Below are 8,431 nucleotides of genomic sequence, written 5' to 3' on the forward strand. Positions count from 1 at the left end.
TCCAATGTTAAAAGGGGGTGATGATTCTTAATATATTTGCATACAAAAGTGTATTAAAATTACATTTTTATGCAATCTGTAATTATATGTGTGTAATTGAATTAATTTTTGTACTAATTAAGCCACACCAAAAAAGATTATCCACTTTAACGGTACTACAATCTGTCGATACCTTTATTTTGGCATTGCACAAGGTCAGGTTTTTTCTTTGACTGTTAATGACGTCTTTACACTTAAACAATTGGATGTTGGATGTGTGCTGATTGATATTTTATTCTTAGATACATGATTTTTTTTATTAGTTGTTATTGGATTTGAACTAGATGTCAGTAACTGCGAGTACTCTTTGATCTTTATTTAGTGTCCTTTTTGTTGTTAGGGATGAGGGATGGATAAATACCCTGCAACCTCCAGTCTGTGTTTATGTTTGATGTTTTTCTGCTTTGTATCGATCTGATGAGTTATGCCTTTTTCAACTGATTTTTATAGTTTGTTCTTATGTTGTGCTGTTACACCACTATCCAAGGTTAGGAGGAGGGTTGAGCGCTCACAAACATGTTTAACCCTGCCAAATGCTTTATGTGCCGGTCTCAAGTCAAGAGCCTCTAGTTCAGTGGTTGTCGTTGGTTCATATCTGTCATATTTGCTTTTCGTTAATTGTTTTGTTATAAAAAAGGCCGTTCTCAATTGAATTGTTTCATATTTTTCATCTCGGGGCCTTTTATAACCGACTATACGGTATGGGTTTTCCTCATTGTTGAAGACCCTACGGTTGTCTATAATTGCTTACATTCACTTTATTTGAACTTTGGTGGATAGTTGTCACATTGGCAATCATACTTCATCTCCTTATTTCTATATTGTATGCGTTACTATCTATAATAATGCACTTATAATTTTTTTTTTAATTTGACAAAATACAAGATTTCTTGTATGAGTGAGTGATATCCTTTAACACACGAAGAACTCATTATTTTATCACACTTTGACTGACACTGATGAAGGACATTTGAAGTGCCGAAATATCTGTGAATACGATTTCATTTCATCTTGTTAGTATATTTTCATCTTTTATCAATACCCCTGCAATACCTTAAGACTTTATAATTTTGTTTGTCTGTATTCTAGAGACGTCGTCGTTAGACGATCCTATATGTATTAATTTTGCTGTTTCGTTATGTTCTAAATACTTATATAACCATTCACACAACATCTTCCCACTACAATTGCTTGGGGCATGGACCTCCAATTTTTTTTTTTTTTTTTTTTTTATTTTTTAACTTTTTTTCTGTAATTTTTTTTAATATTCTAACTAACTTTCACTTATCAAATTTGTTCTTGCTCTTATCGATACGATATAAAAAAAATATATGGACATCATAAGTCAAGCAGTATACTTTTGCGTTAGATAAGAAAAAGTTCGTTGATTAAATGTTGACATTTCCTTCTTCAAAAACTGTTAAAGATTCTTTTTATTAAAAGTAAATATTTCTCAAGGTATCAGGTAGTTTTCTATCATCAGAAATAGTTACTACAATGTGGCTGAAAGGTATACATCTTCTTCAGAGCTACACACCCTTGTTAACCTTGATATTTGTTAGAGTTTCATCGATCTTTAGCTTTCTTTTTGTTGTTGTTAAGGCTTCCTGGCTTCAATTTAACCCTTTGCATCTACCTACTTTTCAGTAAATTGTATTTCCCAAATCATGTATTATACACAGCTAATTAAAAAGCAAAGCGGGTTAATTTATATTGCAGTTTTGTTCTATACGGTCGCTAACATCGCTTGCATTATTAGTAAATCTATCTTTTGGCACTCCTCCGTGGAACAGAAATGTCATAACTTGTTTTTCCCAACGTTTAATAGTTTTAGTATTATGATCTATTTTGAAGCTGTTACATTTATTATTTTAGACAACTACATTTACAATACTTGTCCATTTTTGACATATAATGAGATAACTGAACGGAAAGAGTAATAGATAAAATTGGACATAAATGATAAGAAGACCACTTAGTTAGATAATTTTAAACAAAAACAAAATGATACTACTTATGTGTTTATTCGGTCATATTTCGTTTTTTGTTTTTTTTTTTATTCTAAAAATTGTAGTAAATCGTGATGTTTTCAATCAAACGTCTAACCAGGTTTAAAATAATCAAGATATTTCTTCTATATTAGCGGATATAGAAATTCAGTGTAAATTTTTAAATTTGATCTGCCTATTTATACTTATAACTCATCCTACAAATTGGAAATATTCAGATACTATATAATAACAAATCAAATATGATCAAATATTACTTCGTGTCAATTTTGTTGTTTGATCCGAATCCCCAGAATTATCGACCTGCGTATGGTAAATAAAGAGCACACACAAAAATCAAAAATTCACGGTGCAGCCCCGCTGTACAATTAATTCCGAACGTTGTGCATTTGGAGCGTGCCGCGAAAGGTTTAAATACTAGTATTACATTGTAAAAAAGGACTAGACATGTACACATTTGATACACTAAAATGTATTATAATAGAAAAACGAAGGATATGGGGTATCCATCCATGACACAAAATCAGTACATGCAACAACAAAAAACAAAAAACAAAAACAAAAAACAAAAAACAAAAAAACAAAAAAACAAAAACAAAAACACAAAAAGCAAAGGAACAGCGCACAGCGCTTTTATTGCTGATCTTCATCTCAAAGTCATACACGTTTCGTGTTTATTAAGTTATCAATTATATAATCAAGATCAATAAACATATTGCTTATTGAATCTTTTTTTTTCTTAAAACAAAATGTTATTAACATATTTACATTTGTTAATAGATACATCAAATACCGGTACTTTATCCCGGCCTCGTTAACATTATGATAGAGCATATATTATGATTAGTTGTGCAAGTACACACATTTTCATTAATCTGGATATGATTTATGTCTTCACCTGAATAATTTTATTTTAATCTAAAGGACAAAATAACATGCCAAATCAATACTACTGGGTTGAACATACTATGGAAAACTATGGATTTTCGAACTCGTCCAAGACATTGATGAACCTATGATATAAGTTTCATAAAAATCTGGCAAGAATTGTACACATGAGAGCGTTAACGATGCAATTTTCAATATAATTAATGTTTCCAAGGGGCAGTACTCTTTTAAAAATAATTGATCTGCACTGATTTTCGAACACGTTCAAGACATTGCTTATATAAACCTATGATATCAGTTTCATAAAAATCTGGTAAGAATTGTACAAACGAGAGCGCTAACGATGCAATTTTCAATATAATTTATGTTTCCAAGGAGTATAACTCTTTTAAAAATAATTGATCCGCACTGATTTTCAAACTCGAATAAGATATTGATGACATAAACCTATGATATAAGTTTCATAAAAATCTGGCAAGAATTGTACACGTGTGAGTGCTAATAAGACCTAACGAACAGCGCCAGCACGGACGGACGGACGCCCGGTATTTATATGTCCCCCGTAATGCGTGGCGCGGGGGACAACAACACTTTATAAATTTCATGCTTCCGAAGTGCTTTTCCGAATTTCTTTCATCCAGAACGCTCAAAGCCGAATATTTGAAAGCCAAGGATGTATGAAAACCGAAACATTTGAAGAGCTATATGACCAAAAAGAGCCTGAAAAATAGCCAAATCCATCTAAGTAGATATAAGAAGATGTGGCATGAGTGCCAATGAGACAACTCTCCATCCAAGTCACCATTTGTAAAAGTAAACCATTATAGGTCAAAGTACGGCCTTCAACACGGAGCCTTGGCTCACACCGAACAGCAAGCTATAACGAGCCCCAAAAATGACTAGTGTAAAACCATTCAAACAGGAAAACCAACGGTCTAATCTTTACAAAAAACGAGAAACGAGAAACACTTATGAACCACATCAACAAACGATAACCACTGAACATCAGGTTCCTGACTAAGGACAGGTGCAAAAAAATGCAGCGAGTTTAAACGTTTTAATAGGCGTCAACCTTCACCCTACATGAAATAATAGTGTAACATCACAACAAAGAAAGACACACTATGAAATATCAATAGCAATGGATTAACTCAATCAAAAGACATAATAACAAAAACAAGTGAACATACACTGAACGAATAAATTTGATCTATGACACAATATAAATATAAAATTAATTAAACAAGGCAGTTAGATTAAAACAATATCAGAAAGACAACCATAACCTTGGACAAAATGCCGCCAAATAAAATAACGTACACAGGTAAATAAAAATAATTTTGTTGTAAGGTATACATGGAGTACGGAAATAATTTTTACAAAATAAATAATTTTGTTGTTCCTAGTATGAGAACAAAATTGAAAATTTTTCGTCATACTAAACACTTATCAAAGTTGGTTTATATTAAAAATAGTGAGACTAGATATCACACTTAATAAGTAAACATTAAATAACAAAAATACATAACAAATTGTATTAACAGGTCAAATTAACACGAAAGAATGATTTGAGAGTACTCACAATTACTGAAAGCTAGTTAAAAGCCAAAAAAAAAATAATAATAAAAAATCATGCATCAGAGACTAAAATCAGCTAAAACACATCCAAAGGATTTAGTATTTCAACGTCATGGACAGTCAAAGAAGACATAACTTATGCAATGCCAAAATAAAAGTATCGACAGGCAGTCGGATAGTTAGGAGTTAACCTGTTAATAAATATGTATAGTGTAATATATAGAAAGAGTTACGTGGATGTGTATTTATACATCCCAAAAAAAATGGTTGAAATGAATACAAATTTAGTTATGTTTTAATTTGCTGATGACAAAATCGATATTTGTACCAATGTAAACTAAATTCAAAGATCTAATTACAACATTGGTAAGATAACCTTTACTAATAAGTTTGTTTAAAGGTTCGATGAGTTTACACGGATCACATAGTGATTTCCGCGCTTTTAGTACAATATTACCGTAAAATTTAGGATGTGAAATACCGTTTTAATAAGTTTTCTACAGGTGCAGACAAATTTACTAATCAAATCTTTGTATCTATGAAAGAATTTAGTAAAACTTTTAAGCAATTTATGGTAACGAAATCCCTGACTTAAAAATTTACCAGTGATGCATTGATTACGTTCGTTAAAATCTATGACATCACTACACACACGGGCATAACAAACGAGTTGGGATATATAAACATGGTATGATGGAGCCAAAGGAACATCGCCGTCTAAAAAAGGAAAATTAACAATTAGGAATGAAAAATCGTCCTTTTATGGTAAATTTTAGTATGGAGTTTCCCTTTAAAAAATGAAATGTCTAAATCTAGAAAAGGACAACTACTGCTGTTTATGTTAGATTTATTTAAAGTAAGTTCCTTTGGGTAAATTTCGGTAGTATATTTAGAGAACTCTGAATTATTTAACGAAAAAATAGCATCAAGATAACGGTAAGTATTGTTGAATTTATCGACCAAATGTAACAATGACGTGTCTTTACTGAGTTTGGTCATAAACTGAGATTCATAGCAATACAGGAATAAATCTGCAATTAAAGGGGCGCAGTTAGTGCCCATAGGAATACCTACTACCTGTCGATACATTTTATCGCCGAAACGTACATATATGTTGTCCAGGAGAAAATTTAAAGCTTCAATCATATTTTCACATTTCCAGTAAGTGTATCTAGCATACTTTCCTTTTTCGTTACAGAAAAAGGCTTTAAACGAGTTACAGCAAATAAATTTGTAATGAGATTTTTCAAAAGACCATTTAATTAAATATGAAAACTTTTTCTTGATAAGATTGTGTGGAAGTGTAGTGTAGAGAGTAGAAAAATCATAACTGTAAACAGAATTAAAAGGACCATGAAAAGCACGTATTTTATCTAAAACCCAACACTCCAAAAATAATTATTACCATTATTTTCATAAGCTTTATTACAAAAGTTAATAACAAGTTCTTTGACAGTAGTAAGGGAGGTAGTTAGAAACACTGACAGATTAGTAGTTGAACACTTACTAGATGCGGAGATGAAACGGAATTTAAATGGTTGTTTGTGTAATTTAGGTAACCAATACATGGTCGGGACTTTCAAATGTTCGGAGGAGGCTTTAAGCTGGGTAGTGGCAGTGATATGCTTGTTTACAATTTGACTCTCTGTGCAGCGTACGGGCCTGCATGTAGACGTATTGATAATTTCGTTTTGGAGAACTTCCGTGTAGTATATGCGTCACACCACCACTACATTATTGGTACGAACACAAACCGCTTTGCGAGTACTTGGAGTTTATTTTTTATTCTAGAAGTGGGTATATCATGGACCGTATTATTAATTTCAGAATTGTTTTCAAAATGAGATATACGAATATCAACAGCATTCATAATTTTATTCAAATAACTGTCTAGAGATTTTTTATCAGATTTCTCACGTTTACACCAATCTTTACAGTAGGCAGACAAAGCGTCTTTAGTGACCTGACGACACTGTTTCCAATTTATTATAGATGTAGGACGATATTTTGGTCCTTTTTTAAGAAAAGTTTTGACCTCACGGTCAACTTTGCCTGATGAAGTTGAAACTTTAGTTTCTTCATAATTTTCTAAAATTTATAAACGGACAATTTTAATGATTGACTGTTGGTTGCTCGTCGTCCAGTTGCAAATATTTCATGCATGTTCAAGACGAGAACCAATTGACAATAATTCCAATATGTAGGTCATGTAACAGAGGATGTTCAGGATGAAGGTCGGGAACTTAGGCTGCACTGAAAATTAAGGTATGTTGGATATGGACATATTTCTATTCCACAGTCCCCCTTGGAGGTAAACAATTTTAGAAGGGTTTGCTATAAATCATGTGAATACCGAAGTACTGACTACTGACCTGATGATAAAACTCGGGGACTTATCCAATGTATCTAATTATATATAAATATACTAAATAAATAAATGATTTGGAAAATACGTTGAAGGTATAAGAGGTCATGAGATTTCCGAATGCAATTAGGTTCTATGCGGGCACTTCGGTTCAAAACCTTGGTTCCATCTTGGTCTTTTGGTTATGAACCTTGGTTCTATCCGGGTTCTTAGGTTCGAAACCTTGGTAACTGGTTCAACATCCGGGTTGTTTGGTTATAAGAATCCAACTTCTTAGTTCTATCCGGGTTCTTTTCTAATATTCCCGTTGAGCTTTGAGAAGATATCCGCAAGTATCCGAATAAAGAGATAAAGTAGGTCAAAGACGCTTATCCTGTTTTATATCATTTATATATTTCAGCATCGCCGGAAAATGAAGCTGTAAGGTGAATACCTTCTTATTTTAATTATTTAACATGGGAAACTGGACAAAAATATAACATTGTTTATATTTATATCAACCCAAATCTACAGTTTATCTAACATCCGTTTTTATAATCAGAGTCGTTCCGTTTTCATTTATTTTTCTCTACTCATCCATCATTTCCGTCAATATTTTCCAGAAGTGTTAAAAACAATAATTAGGACATGACGTTCATTTGGCCAACGATATGTGTATATATCCACTTGCCGACTTGCATATATCTTAGATTGGACATTTATTTTCAACTTCGACTGAAAAGTAACAAATCGTTTTGTTCAAAAAGGAGTATTAAAACACAGGGACTCGGTTAGCAGATTAAAATTTGTTAATGTTTTGCATTTTTTTCCCCTATTTCTTGCCTATTTGTATTTCATTATTAAATTTTTTAACGTTGACATCAATATTTATTTGTTTTCTAGCAATGTGCAGTTTACTATCCATATCCGTATACTGAAAAATCCTAAAGGGATCTAAGTCGCCATTTTGAATAGCCTACCCTTCTTCAGATAAAAAATATTTAAAAATTTTCTATGTGACTATATACCTTTCAAAGGCACTCATGTCTTTCCTAGATGATTATTCTGTCACAAGCATGTATTGATTTTCCGATCAACGACACCTTTATTCAGCTATCGTTTCATTTAGGTAAAAAAAATCAAATTTCCCGGCGAAAGCAACGTAAATGTCAAACGTGTCGTTTTTAAACAACAAAAACGAAATGGGAGATTACTCTGTCATTCGGAAACTTCCCTGTCGATACGTTTATTACAACGATAATCCCGCATAGCCTGACGTGTGTTGTCCCCTAAATTGATACTGACGCTCAATCGATCAGATTTAAGGCAGATTTACAAGTCTAGAATCATCCATAAATATCGAACGCATTTTTTTCAAAACAATCATTGTGTAGTTGCAATGTCAGATTATCCTCCTACCCCTCCCCACTGAAAATATCAAATGCTTGTGACCAAACTATCAGTTTTTTTCATAAAGGAATGTGACTTTCTGGTCAGACATCGTCCAGATATTTCCACATTTTATATAGTATATAAACAGAGGGGGATTTAGGAGACAGGGGCCGCTCTCCTT

The sequence above is a fragment of the Mytilus californianus genome, unplaced genomic scaffold, assembly GCF_021869535.1.
Source record: "Mytilus californianus isolate M0D057914Y unplaced genomic scaffold, xbMytCali1.0.p SCAF_2, whole genome shotgun sequence".
In the NCBI taxonomy this organism is placed as follows: Eukaryota; Metazoa; Mollusca; class Bivalvia; order Mytilida; family Mytilidae; genus Mytilus; species Mytilus californianus.